Source organism: Pyxicephalus adspersus, chromosome 1 (assembly GCF_032062135.1).
Source record: "Pyxicephalus adspersus chromosome 1, UCB_Pads_2.0, whole genome shotgun sequence".
Classification (NCBI taxonomy): Eukaryota; Metazoa; Chordata; class Amphibia; order Anura; family Pyxicephalidae; genus Pyxicephalus; species Pyxicephalus adspersus.
Window position 1 is genome coordinate 126,685,764 of NC_092858.1, and position 15,033 is coordinate 126,700,796.

General features: G+C 37.4%; 1 protein-coding gene across 1 annotated transcript in view; it reads right to left on the bottom strand.

The window, feature by feature from the left end:
- Window positions 1–7,658: 7,658 nt before the first annotated feature.
- CCDC80 (coiled-coil domain containing 80) overlaps window positions 7,659–15,033 on the bottom strand; it is a 76,516-nt gene continuing 69,141 nt past the window's right edge. Inside the window, exons 7-8 of the mRNA XM_072426787.1 lie at window positions 12,468–12,548; window positions 7,659–11,210 (exon numbers count right to left, since the gene is read on the bottom strand). The gene's annotated coding sequence lies outside the window, so the exon portion shown is untranslated. The remainder of the gene's footprint in view (window positions 11,211–12,467; window positions 12,549–15,033) is intronic.

The window sequence follows — 15,033 nt, forward strand, 5'->3', positions numbered from 1 at the left end:
ATATATATATATATATATATATATATATATATATATATATATATATACACACACATACAATTCTGAAAACAGTTTGACATTTAAACTTGGTGGCTTTTCAAGTTGAAAGCAAAAGTACCAGGTTGTAAAAGATTTCAGAAAATAGGGTTATAGTTATAAAGTATTTTTCATTGTACATGTATTTTATATGACCAGTGATTTAAACAATTTCAATTTTTTATTCAAGTGACAGATGTAAAAAAAAAACTACAGTTCAGGCTGTTTACTCTGCAAGAGATTATTCACATGAAGTAAGAGTACAAGAGAAAACCATTTATACTTATATTCTTGCACATGATTGGTTATTATTTAATTTGTATATGGTGTGTATGGAGGTCAGAATGTCATCTTGGATTCCCCCAAGAAGTCTCACTAATAAGAGGCCACAACAGTACAACTAAACTTTTTTTTTTTTTTTTGTTACTTTGATTGGATGACAAATCCCATAAGTCTATGAGGTCTCCTTTTTTTTTTGTTTTTATCCCAGACAGGTGAACCAAGGTATTGGCAGTTTAGTTAGCCTGTTTGTTTGTCTACCCTCTAGTGTAAATGAGCATTTTTAAAGCCCGTCGCTGGTCAAATATTATCTCTAACCTATCCTTCATTTTGACACCACATCTACCTTTGATTGTCACATCTACTGACTTTCAAATTTGCAGTTTCATTGCAAGAAAGTAGAGTTAAGTATTCATGGGTGTTATTTACTTCAACCTTTAAACAGCAGAATATTATATAAATATATGTATGAACAAACACATAGATCAGCACCATTTTAGATATGCAAAAATGTTGTTGCCTCTATAGAAACATCTATTTACAAGCTCAGAGCCTGTTCAGTGTGCTATAGAGAATGTATCTGTTCCTGCATGCTTTTCTGACTCTGAATAGGTTGTGTGTAGTTAATTGTATACTATAGAGAAAAAGTGAAGACATGAGACTTAACAATTAATATTTTGTAACAACAACCTAATGTGGTGGCAGGATAGGCCAGATAACAAAAAAGCTGGATAGTCCGAAGTTCCATTAATAAAACACTATACTTAACTCCACACATGCTCCAGCCCTACCCACGCTGCACCTGCAGACATCCGACACAGTTCTGGAGAGCAGGTAGCAGCAACGTTGCATAGTGTGCCATGCAGGAGCATTGCAGCACACGTCCACCTGCACCGCCTCGGCATTTAATAATGGAGTTTTTTTTTTTTCGGCCTCTGCACCAGGCCGGATAGTACGGAGGCTGGGTAGTTGCAAGCCAGATAGGCGAGATCCTACTGTATATTAATAATGACAATAATTTTAGTGTATTTAAATTGGGTCATATTTATAAAGCTGGCTTTTCTAATTTTTCATTGGTTGGTAACCATTCCCTATGTATTGAAAAACATTCAACATGATATTCAAATAAAGAAACTTTGTTTACCTGCTTGAGTTAGGAAACAAAAAGCATTGTGGTTATTATTATGTTTCCAAAATGGAACAAATATGTACACCTGGTCAGTATTTTTGATAGGTATTCTGAAATATCACTTCTGGGTCAATAACATAAAGCTTTACATTTTATTAGCATGTTAATTATAGATTTGGCATTTTTAGAAGGAATCTGTACTTCTCCTGCCATGATTGCCTGTAGTTATCGTGATTACAGTTATTGGGCCTAATTTATTAAGGCTCTCTAATGCTGGAGAAAATACACTTTTATCAGTGAAACTGAAGTGGATCTGTTCCAGGATTGACAAACAAATAGCAAATGACTTTTTTGGATCACCCAGCTTCACTGATGAAAGTGTGTACTCTCTAGCCCTGGAGAGCTTTAATAAATCAGGCCAATTGTCTTGATGATTTTTACTTCTGTCTTAGGACAAAAAAATAGATTTGTGGATATGTATCAACGTATAATCTACAACAGTACAATCAGCTATATAGATTTGGCCCATTTTGTGATTTGTCTGTTTACCTTATTTTCTTGCTTATTTTATCTTGCTTAATTCAGTATTCATCTAGACTGTTACCTATACAACACAGTATTTATTACTATAATAGATCTATTTTGATGGTACGTTGGAAGCTTCAAGAATTTATTATGCATTGTTTAAATTATTTTTTCTTATAAACCTACAAAGGGATAAAAAATGAATTCTGTTCAGGTTTCACTTTGCCATGTTTTTAACATAATAAACAAATGCATATTTATACTCAAAACTGTTCAATTTCTGAAAATCTGATTTATACAACTTGATGTATATTAATGCTGCATGTGCTGAATTTAGGAGGTTTTTGGAGGAGATTGTTTCCTAAGGTATTCAAGGAAAAAATTATATTTAAATGATTAGAAAAACATGTTGTTTCATTCCTTAGGGATATTTTTAAATACTGCCTGTGAAAAACCTGAGCAATATACCTTGGTACAAAATCAAAAACATATAAGTTCACCATTGGTTAGTGTAGGTTTAAACTTGCATAAGAAAGAAGGAGTAGGGGTTGTCCTTCTTATCAAGTCAGGCAGATGTGTGTTGGGAGTAGTAGTAATAGTTCTGCTATTCAGGTCTGTTTACAAAATAGTGGTAAGTCATCCTGCAGACAAAGCAATTGCTACTTATTGGTTAACCACCTGGGCGTTACACTGAGGTCTAGATTTCTGTACCAAAAGCGTTACAGGTTTTCATGAATTTTTTTTTTTTTTTAATTGTAGACCTGTAACTTACAGAAATATGTCCGAATAGGGGTCTAGTAGATATAATGAATATAAAAAATGTTTGAAACACACAATCATGTAAAACAAAAAAAAAACTACTTTTAATAAAATTAAAGGAAAAACACAAAATTCAGCTTAAACAAGAATGCATAAATAAATGAAAAATACTGAAAATGCGATAATTCGGTATACTGTATAGTAATATATTTTTCTAAAACACCTCCCTAGTGTCCGTCACATACCTATAGACAAAACCACATAAATATATTTTCTATTATTTTGTATTGGATTGGATACAGGACTTTGTATTCAATCCAATACTGAAAATGCGATAATTCGGTATACTGTATAGTAATATATTTTTCTAAAACACCTCCCTAGTGTCCGTCACATACCTATAGACAAAACCACATAAATATATTTTCTATTATTTTGTATTGGATTGGATACAGGACTTTGTATTCAATCCAATACAAAATGAGAACAAAATTCAAACTCTCATTATGTATTGGATTGAATACAAATTCCTGTATCCAATCCAATACAAAATACATACTTTGTATTTATTTTTAATTATTTTATATTGGATTGGATACAGGAGTTTGTGTTCAATCCAATACAAAATGAATGAATGAGTTTCAATTTGAATTTCCCGCACACGCGCTGACGTCATCACGTAAGCACGCACAAGAAGCCGGCCGGCTTTTTTTTTCCTCCGCCGGCCGGCTTCTTGTTTCAGAGATCACCCGGCGCTGGAACGAGAACGACGCTGGATGATCAGCGGGACCAGGTAAGAAGCCGGCCGGCATCTTGTGGTTCGCCGGCCGGCATCTTACCGGTCCCGCTGGTATATGAGAAGGCACCCGACACTGGAGAGGGAGATCGACGCTAGAGGACGACGCTGGAACACGGACACGACGCTGGATGAGCACAGCACGACCAGGTAAGTGAGATTTTAATATAATGAGAAAAGTACGGGGTTAACAATAATTGCAACTTTTTTTAGTACGAAAAAGTACGGGCTTAACGGTTGGGAGGTTAATATATACATATTATTATTATTATTATTACTACACAGTATTTTTATAGTGGCATCATATTACATACCGTGTTTCCCCGAAAATAAGACACTGTCTTATATTTTTTTGGGCTTCCAAAAACACACTAGGTCTTATTTTCAGGGTAGGTCTTATATACTTTTTTTAATGAAAAAAAACACCATATTCCCAAATTCCCCTTACAAATTCCCCTTCTGATCACTCTGTGCTTTTTTTCCACTGTTCGGCAGTTAGGATATGGAACAGCAGGTGGCGCTGTGCCGGTTTCTTTCGCTCTGCTTTACAGACAGGAGAAAACACGATGCTGGCAGAGGAGAGAAGAGAGACATGCTGCAGCCAGAAACACACGCAGGATCGCGTATCAGGTGAGTATATTATTTTAATTTTTTTTTTTAACACATTTTTAAGGGCTCACTAGAACTAGCCTGGTTACATGCACTTCAGCTTCTGACAGGCGAAGTGCATGTAATATCACTCCGCCTGTGACAGGAGCCGGAACTACAAGGAAAGCATCGGCTTGTGCGGCTGTGTGTTAGCCGGCTGTGTGTACGCCCGCTGTCTCCCGCTCGGTGAGTACTGTTTTAATTAATGTTTGCTTTTATTTTTTTTTTATTTTTTTTATTTTTCTACTAGGTCTTATTTTCGGGGTAGGTCTTATATTAGGGCAGGTTGGGGGAAAAGTGCTAGGTCTTATATTCGGGGTAGGTCTTACTTTCGGGGAAACACGGTAGCTCTGTACAAAGCCCATAGTCGTGTCACTAACTCTCCCTCAAAGGGGCTCACAATCCAATGTCCCTACGCATGGTTCTATGTCATTTATACAGTCTAAGGTCAATTTTTTTGTTTTTTTTCTGTTTTGGCAGCTTAAGGAATGCTTGTTTTCACCTGCATGGAAAGCTCCTTTGACCGCAAGTTGTCTGTCACAGCAAAATCTTCCACATACAGCAGCGCCCCCCCCCCCCAAATCAACTCCAGGCCTTTTATCTGCTTAATTGATAATGACATAACGAAGGAATTGCCCACACCAGCTCATGAAATAGCCTTTGAGTCAAATGTCCAACTAATTTTGAGCCCCTGAAATGAAATGATTGTGTGTAAAAAAAAAAAAAAATAAAATAAAAGGCTTTAGTTCCTCACGTTTTTATGCAATCTTTTTGTTCAACCCACTGAATTAAAGCTGAAAGTCTGCAGATCAACTGCATCTGAGTTGTTTCATTTAAAATAATTTGTGGTAATGTACAGAACCAAAATTAGAAAAAAGTTGTCTGTCTAAATATTTATGGACCTAACTGTGCACTAGAACTCTTTGTTTACTTGCTGTATATATGTAGACAGCTACCAGCTGCTAAATATTTGAAGTGTTACCAAATTGAACATTGTTTTCATTATGCTCTACGCCTTAAAATAAAACCTCATTAATTCCCCTTAATGTCCCTGCATTCTTCTTCTATTAACTATTTTACCAAAATGACTTAAGTGCTATAGCAAAACATCCATACTTTATGTACACATGTACATGTTCATGCTTCTACAAGGGTTTTTATTTTTCTTTTACATCTGTCCTCAGGCTGACCCTTTTCCCATTATCCTGCCACGTGTTTCTATTTCTATTTGGATGAAACAACATTCCTTACAATATGCTGTATTACTATTAGCACATGCTGCAGCTAGGTCATCGATCCAGCATTGTTTATGTAATTCATTGCCTGCATAAAATCTCTATCAGTTTCATAAAGCCTTTTTTTTACACAATCATAATTGGACAATTGACTCAAAGGCTATTTCATGGGCTGGTGTGGGCATTTCCTTTGTTATGTCATTATCAATTAAGCAGATAAAAGGCCTGGAGTTGATTTGGGGGGGGGTGCTCACCAGTTTGACGTGAGGGATTCCCTGTGCACGGAGCGCGGTGTCAGTGCAGAGCATGTTCTCAGAATCAGAGTGGGTGTGGTCCGTGCAGCATTATTTTGGGCATTATTTGTTTTTCACAAAAAAAGTGACAGTCTTCTTTAGGATTGAAGGCTCTTTGGGGCAGTGTCCTCTCCTCCTCCTGTGTCACTGCCTGTATCTGTCTGTCATTTGCAACCCCTATTTAATACACAGCGCTGTGTAATATGTTGGCACTATATAAAACCTGTTTATTAATAACACCAATGAACCAGAAATATTTGCATATAGTGATATGCAAATTTTAGAACATTTGCATTTTGAAGATGTCTCTTAAATTATCTTAAAATGTGTTTTTAGTTCTGGATTGTGTAGACAATGGTGTCTACAAATGGTGTCCCATTTGTAAAGATTTTCCTTCACTCCTTCACTCATGAGTGTTCTGTAGGCATACCAGGAAGTCCAAGAAAATCTCTTCAAAGTCAGGTAAATGTCCTCTTGGTTGTCACCAGCACAAGTGTTTCCATAATATTCAAAGAGGCACTGAATACTTGCTGATTATAGCACCACCTACCTTTTTCAGTGTCTGCCACCCCTGCGTCTCCCAAAGCCGCCATCTCCACATCCTACTATTGCAGGTCCACCACTACCTTCTTCAGCTGTCAAATCTAACATCTTGGTGTCTATTTATAACAGTGAATCTGTCATGTACTGAAATCTTCTAAGTCCATGTGTCCATAAGCCCATATGTCCATAAGCAGATCCCTAATTTATCAAAAATTATATGTAATGTATTTCCACCATTATTTTTCTAAATGATTTTTTGAACTTGATTTTTTAATTGTACGTTAGTAGAACCTTTCTTTAAATTAGGATGATCAAAGCAAGATATTTGGCTTCTCACTAATGGGTTGTGTCACACTTAACCTCTTCCTCCCTAAAGAACAGGCGCCTCTCTCCTGAGCGTGCAGGCAGTTGTGACCCTGGGCTGCCTGCTCTCCCAAGTTTTATCAGTTTCGTCCACCTCACCAGCCAATCAGGAAATAGCCTCTTAATCATCCCTGGCTATTTAGTAGCAAACATCGCACTCAGCGTTCATGTAATGTGTCTCCACTAGTGCCAAGTTCCTAGCACTGCTGAGAAGTTCCTGCACACCTGTTGCTTAATTCAGTGCTCTTCCTATCCAGCTCCTGTGTTAACCCCTTACTCCCCTGTCTGGTATATGCATGCCTGTTCCCTTGTTATGTTCCAGTGTTCCTTGGATTTCTGGTTCTTGAACCCTGGTTTATTCCCAACCCTTCTTGCTTGCTGCCTGCTGTGACTCTGGCCTTCCTAGACAATTCTCTTGCCTAGTGATTTTGTACCGTGCATCATCCTGCCCACCCTGGTGTGCCCAAGGACCGCAACCTGGCAGTAACCAGCAGCATAACATCCTCACTGCTAGAGGCTCTGGAGAAGACCTGGTTACTGCTTCTGATTCTGTGCCTTGGCCCTTCTCAGGGCTCACACCACCTCTCTGCAAGCCATAGTGGCCCCAAATGGCCCTGTCTCCTCAAGCGTGAAAAGTTTTTTAGAGCTCCTTTTTGTTTACCGCATGCTGCGGCATCCTTTGAAAGAAAAAGTGCAGAAATCCTCTAAACCATCCCACTGTTTCCCTCATATTTTCTATACTGCCATTCCCCATTATATAAAAGTTAGGCATACACTGGTTATGCCAATTATCATGCAGTATTGATCAGAACCCAATTGGTACATTAAGCAGGCAAAGAAAAATTACCTGAGACTACCCATGGGCCAATGAGCACTAACCTTATGGGATTCTGGAGGGGGAGACCACATGGAATCCCACTGTATCGCTGTATACACCAGTAACACACAAATTTAGGGGCACCTGGGGGTGGCTAACAATACTATTTTAGACTGCAGGTATAAAAGAGGCTAGTGGATAAAATGTAGATTAAAAAAAATCACATGAGGATCGATTGTTTTTAAAAAATCTTTATTGATTGATTGCACATTTTATTTGTTTTCGCACACCATCTTTGCTTTACAAACTAGTGCTACAATACTGTCATCTTGCATATTATGAACAACAGGTTTAATAAATTGTGTATGGTTTTAACAGTCCACCTCCAATGATAAGTTCATAATATATAGTAAACAACAGTTTGCATTCTATATGCCATTTTTATATGGCTTTAATGGTCAAAGTAGAATTTTTCATGGCTGTTATTTCTAGTTTTTTTTTTTTTTTTTATTCTATCACAAAAATTATTGGTATAGAAGGTATGTTCTATTACGCGAACATAACATCACCATCATAGAAAGAGGTTCAGCTTTATCTGTATATTTTTTCAATCTAGATTATTCATCCTAAAGCTCATTTAGATCCTGTAGTCATACCAAACATTTTCTTAACGTTTTTCCTTCAAAAATATATTGGGATTTGCTTACGCTAATGTGTTCTTTTTTTATTGCACCTTCCTTATCAGGGTGGCTATTCTCAGCGCATTCCACTGCTGAGGTTTATATATTCTGACACAGAGTGCTGATGTGCATCCAAAGAAGAAGGCTGGTAGAAAACATTGTATTTACATTCTTGCACTAGCAAGGGCATATTAGAAAGGTGAAAGGTTACATTTAGCCTTACATAATATTTCATTTGTTCCAATAAACGTTACTTACGGAACAAAATATATCCAATAGCCTATGTTACAGAGAGACCACATAGGTATCATTTTACTCCAATGGATAAAAAGGCAGTTTGACACAAAGAAGAGGCATTTCACATACAGTCCAATGATGTGACCTTACTGCATATTGAAATGCCTTAAATTTATATTTACTATATATAATCTTATAAAATGGCTGTATACTGCATAGAAAGCAAATACAGGCCATGACACTGCTTATCAAATGCAAAAATAAAGACCAATTATCTGTCTCTTGAAGTTAAACAAAATATACATAAACATGTGCCACATGAAGAAAAGGAATTTAAAAGTTTAAAGAACATTTCAAATATTAAATAAAAAAAGAAATGATTTGTGGTTGACATAAGACATTCCAAAATCTTTTAGCCGATGCCTTAAAACAAACCTGAACTGAGCATTTATTTATTAACCCCTCATCCCCCATTCGTTTGCGCATACCTGAAAATGTAGGACCATAATGGAACTATAGGAGAATGCTCAGAACAGTTTGTACACCTGCTGGTTTGTGTGAGCATGATGATTGAGAAGATGCTTAAGACTGTTGTGCGCCTGCTCATTTGTCTGAGCACGGTGCAAGGTTACTGTGTGCACTGCACCTATGTGTGAGAAAGTCAGGTGTAAAACCTTCACACATGTAATTACATGCTAATTAGTTGTGCAGACTTTTTAAACACTTCAACTTCACTCCTTTGCTGAGTGGTCTAACTGAAGACTCTGATCTGACTCTAGATCTGTTCTTTGAATTACCCCTGGTTTGGCGTTTGGATTCAGACCTCTGAAAATATCTATAGCTTGCTACCTAACCCTCTCCACTTTATTGCCTTGTACTGTACCTGCCAGCATGTTACCTGTCTCCTGACTCTGCTTCTGCCTGTCCCGCTGTACTTTGCAAGACCGCTAGTTGCCGACATCATCTTGGTTGTAAGTTGTGGTAACTGTCCTTCTATCTAATGGTACATGCAAAATTTGTGGTTTATTGCCACCTGGCAGGCCCACAAGTATGAACCCCAATAATCTTTTATCTATTGAATTTGGATCACCATAGTAAGAGGCACATTCTGCACACTGGCATCAATGTAAGAAGCATTTTCCAATGAATTTATTTTGTTAGGGCTTCCCTGGGACCTGAACATTATTCTAAGGATTCCTTTAGGGCAGGGGTCATCAAACTTTTTGGCCACTAGGCCATTTCAGGGGTGGGCAGGAGCATACTAGGCTGGACTCTCTCTCAAGTCCCGCCCTAATGGCTCCGGCCCCCACCAGGAACGCCCCCTTAAGGGAATTCCCTCTCCACTGCAATGCATACGAAGGAAGGGGAATGTTTCCTATTTACCCCGGCCGGCATTAACACTTCCGTCGCCGGGGTAAATTGGGAACATTCCCTCTCCTCTGCAATTCCCTTCAGGGAGCCACAGCAAGAGGAGGCTCAAGAGCCGCATGCGCCTCCAGTAGTTTGTTCTGGCCTAATCCCAGCCGGAAACCTGAGGCTCCAGAGCCACAGGTTGCCGGCCAGCATTAGGCCAGATCGGCCAGGGGGCGTTAGGGCGGAACAAATTTCCGGCTAGGCCATATCTGGCCCAGAGACCGGAGTTTGCCGACCTCTGCTCCTGTGTAAAAACATTGTGAATGGCTGGTCTAGATGGACTCGGTGTTATTTCTGCATTTGCTGTAAACACTGCTATGTGCCCTGAGTATGACGTCCTACACACAATAGCCCTATTTATTCTTTAAATCCCAATTTTAGTAACAAATATAGATATATAATTTGATAGACATTGTACTAACAACCTTCATTTTACTAGTCTTGACACCTCTTCCTGTAAAAAAAAATCACCACATCTAATGGCCATTTTTAATTTTTTTTTCTGTTGATCTGTGTGATTAAAACTTTGCAGAAGTGTAAATCCTTTTTTGATCATAAAAATAGGATAGTGTAAAAAATAACATGCATTCTACTTTTATGAATTAAGCCTAATGTCTTTGTTGCACAATATCTGCAACATGAATAGGGTTAGGGCCTAGTGGGAAGATGAAATATTCTCTGTGGCATACCAATGTAATATAGTAAAGACTTAGAAAGCATAAATATCTCACATAATCCATCACAAGAGTGAATATGTTGGAAGAATTTCTTAATATCGGAGGGGCTGGAGAAGCCAACAAATGTATGTGTAATCTGACACCATATAAAATATGCTTATGGCCTACTTGGCAAACAGTCAATGTGAGTCTGTAGCATTTTAAATAAATATATATGAAACAAGAAAGAAATTAAGTAAATAAAATGCTATCCTGTTCTTTTCATTTACCATAACCAAGATGCAATTCAGGATTACAGAACAGTCCCTGCTTGAACCATTTTTTCAAAAACATATATAGGAAAACAATATTTAGCACTTTTATCATTCTGAAATGTGTAATTTACATATTCAGTTTTATAATAAAAACATTAGTCTTAGCCAAGTAAGTATTAGTCATGATATCTATGATAGTGTCCCTCATGGTGTCGATAGTCATCCTGATAGCCATCTTCATATCCCTGGTGAGGGTAACCATGATAACCATATCCTCCATATTCATCTTCTGGGCAACGCATTCCCAGGGACTGTTGAATAGCCATTTCCTGTCTTCTGAGCTGCATAGAGTCAATTAAATCATAGACAATTGCCATGGACCACATGGGTGAAGGGTACCAAGATTTTACATTGCCATCTTTGCCAACCAGGAGCATGGAGAAATATTCAGGGCTGACTTGAAAATAATTTCTTATGTCTTTTACCAAGTTAAAGGAAAGATCTTCTCTTTCAACACTGGAACTTCCTGTGATGGGCAAAAATAGTTAAATGGCATCAGTCTGATCAATACACTTTAGTAACTCTATTACATCAATACATTTCTGATGTGTCATAATGCATAGTAACATGAATATTACAAAACTACATTTTACCACTAAAAAGCAGCCCCTGAATTCTAGATGAGTGAGAATAGGCAGTCTTATGTGGTTGGAACCTTGCCTGTGTTGGCCACCCCACTGGATGTTCACTACGGTCCCCATTGATTTCCTATTAGTAGCCCAGCTTGAGACCTTACTTTACACATTTAACCTCACTGGCCCAAAAACCCCAGTCTCCTTAACCACAGTATTTAGAATGCAATATTGTACCCTTGCGTCAAAGGTTAAAGGCTAAAGAAAAGGGCTGATCCTTATCAAACCTGAGTGATTGATCTGAGTGTGTGATCTTTAGGCTAGCATCTCAGGCCAGGAAGGTGGCCCTGTTGGTTCAAGACAATGTCTGAGAAAAGTTGTTGGAAGTAAAGTTATGTTTTTGCTAATTGAGCCTAACCAGTAGGTAACTGTATTATATGGAGGTTGTGAGGATACAGGGTTGGAAAGGACCATGGAAGCCCAATCCCTACAATTACATTAGAACTCCAAGAACTCCCATTCCTCTTTTCAAAGTTTGAATCTAAATGTTGGATGGAAAAAAATTGAAAAAGAATAATTTTTGAACGGCAATATGTATAACTTTTTTTAGACATTTTTATTGCTAATGTTTTGTTAAATTCCTACAATATACAGTATGTGGAGTGTTTTACCTGCCACTATATTTGAAGTTATATAAGGCAATCTTGTAATTTACACATCTAGGGCCATATGTGGCCATAAGCAATGCTAGCAGTCACCTAGGGAGATAGCCAGTGCTCCCTGTCACAAAAGAATTACCCAGAATTATGTCAAAGTCAACCCTGACAATAGTAATGTGATGTTACCACCAGGATTCTCATCACAGCTATATATGCAGCATTAGAACTTTTAGCTATGACTATTATTCCATGCTTTTTTGAAGAAATGTAGAAGCACAATAACAAAATAATGTAAATTAAAATTAGGAAAGTAGTTTTTTTTAAGAGAAATTAAAATCAAATATGACACATGTATAAGATTCCTAACTCCTCTGCCTGGATTTAAAAATAAAACTGGACTTAAGGGGCACATAATGCTATAAAACTGCCAGCATAGTTAATATGAACTTTAAAAGCATGCCACAATCTATAATTCAACTAATATTTTCTTACCATTGATTGGGTAGAGTTCCAAAACACCACCTCCATCAACACCCATGCCAACCATTTTTAAAATGGCCATATGCCGCAGTCCTTAGAACAAAAAAATTGATTTTATTACAAGAAATAGTAATATTTATCACATAGTTCTTCTATTACTTGTGTTTTACCAGGATGTTTAATATATTCTAATGTCAACATATGCAGAACCATTTAAATTAGTTATAGAGACCAATGCATAGTGAAAGTTGCCTGTACAAATATTTACCTGTCCTACTACCTGTGCCTTAGATCTTTGCCCTCTTGCAGAGCAATACCTGTAGAGGGAATCTTCAGGATCCAACACATTTGACACAACAGTTTCGGATGCAGAAGTTTTTACAGCAAGTGTAGTTTTTCAAGAAAGTGAATGTCAATGTGAATAAAGTATGTACACCCATGGAAAATGTTGACTCTTAACATATGTAAACATATTTATAAAGACAATCATGAAATTTCTGACCAATCATTTATTTTTTAAATTCTTCAACATGTTTGTGGGTTACCTTCCATTAACTGCCCATTTAAAACCTTTGTTAGGGTTTATCATGTGCAATCGGATTCAAATGAGTACTTGGCCAGCCCATTGCCCTCCATTTCTTCTTTTTGAACCATTCTTTGGTGAATGTGGTAGTGTGCTTCAGATCAACATTGTGTATATTGTATTTCTGCTGCAAGTTTAATTATAGACAGATGTCCTCAAAGTGCCATCCAGCACACTTTGATGTAATGCAAAATTATAGTTGACTTAATGACTGAAAGCAAACCAGACGCCAAAACAGTTAAACGACCTCAAGCACTATATTTTTAATACCATTCTTCAAAGTTTGTATGAGGTTCTTCTACTAAAACACAGTCGTTTTGTAAGTATTTCCAGTGTTATATTGCACAGACAACTCTGTCTTTGATTCATCAGTCCACAGCACATGTTTGAGAAGGTTTGACCTTTGCTTACCCGTTCAATGTCAAACTGTAGTCTTACTCTAATGTTCTTTTCTCCATCTCTTCACATTCTCTTATATTAAAAGCATGAACTTTGACTTTGTCGGAAGAGTTACCTGCGTATATTTTTAGCTCTCTAGAGGACTTTTTGAGCATCAAACAGCCAGCTCTTAGCCTGCATTTACAGGGCCAACCATTCATGGTCACATAAGCAATCCATTGAAATCTGTTTATATTATAAATTATTTTAATTGCAGTGAAATACTTGAGTTCCAAAGAACTGTCAAGCTGGCTTTTACCTATGAGGGAATTAATGATGTATTTTGATCATGGCATAAAGATAAAACTTTAAAACAAATCAATAGCAAACAGAACACCAGAGACTGGATATCTCAGGTGTAAATGACACAGGTCCCACAAACATAAACCCAAAGTAGGTTATTGATCTTGGGAACCAATCCTGCAACTGAAGCAATGGTAAATAAATGCATGTTTTTTTATCCACATTACAAATTTACATTTTCATGAATTTAGATTATGAGTTTGAAAACACTATAGGCTCTATTTATAAAACAAGGAATCAGATATTCCCCCATGAGAATCTTCCAGGTCCATGTGTATCAAAGGCAGTAATTGATTACCACCAGGTAAGGTCATTTGATTCATGTATATTACTTTTATCTGTAGGCACTGTATAAATATGTGCTCAAATATGCTAAAACACAACTAGTTCTATGAAGTGCACTTACATTTTCACATGACTATAAGTATTTGTACTGTTCCTTTACAGCCAGGTTTTTATCGACAAAAGCTTTAATCGATTGTCTTTTATAAAGAACTGAAGTGGAACATCTTTCTCTTCTGAAACACAATCAGATTGAAACAAATGCACTGTATAAAGTGTGGTTTAAATGGAAATTGTCAAACCTCAAAGATTGTAACAATATTTATTTGCACTGCATGCAGCAGTGTCTGAAAAATATATTGTGTGTTATCGTGGTATAGAAGCTACCGGTTCATTGTCTGTTCCCTTGGATTTCTTATCCTGCTGCTGCTGCTCTGAACAAAAAGCTTCCCATTGCGCTAATTGTGAATCAGGAAATTATACAAAAAACAAACTTCATCTATTTGGCTACAATAGTGCTCGCCATGTGGGGACAAAGCAGTGGCCACCCACAACTATAATTGCCTTCAGCTGTATGAGATTGAAGACAACATGATGTGTCGTTTTTCATGTGGTCAGGAATGCAGACCACTACATACACATCCTGGCCAGTTTCTGGTGGCATATCTGGCCCGAACCTCATGAATCAAAACAGATAAGGTTCTCTACATTTACAGATGGCTAAATATAGCTAGGAATGTAACCACAACACAGTCACTTTATAGTGATAGCCTAAGAAAACTCCTGTGTTCAATTGTCTCGGAACCATTTAAAGCTGCTGGTAGGATTCTTTGAACCATAAGAAAAACGTATCCCCGAGACCAGTGTTTTATTAAAGGGAAATGAAACAAAAAAATCAGTGAGGGAAGCCTCAGCTCTCCAAGACTGGAGAGGATACACTTTCATCAGTGAAGCTGGGTGATCCAGAAAACC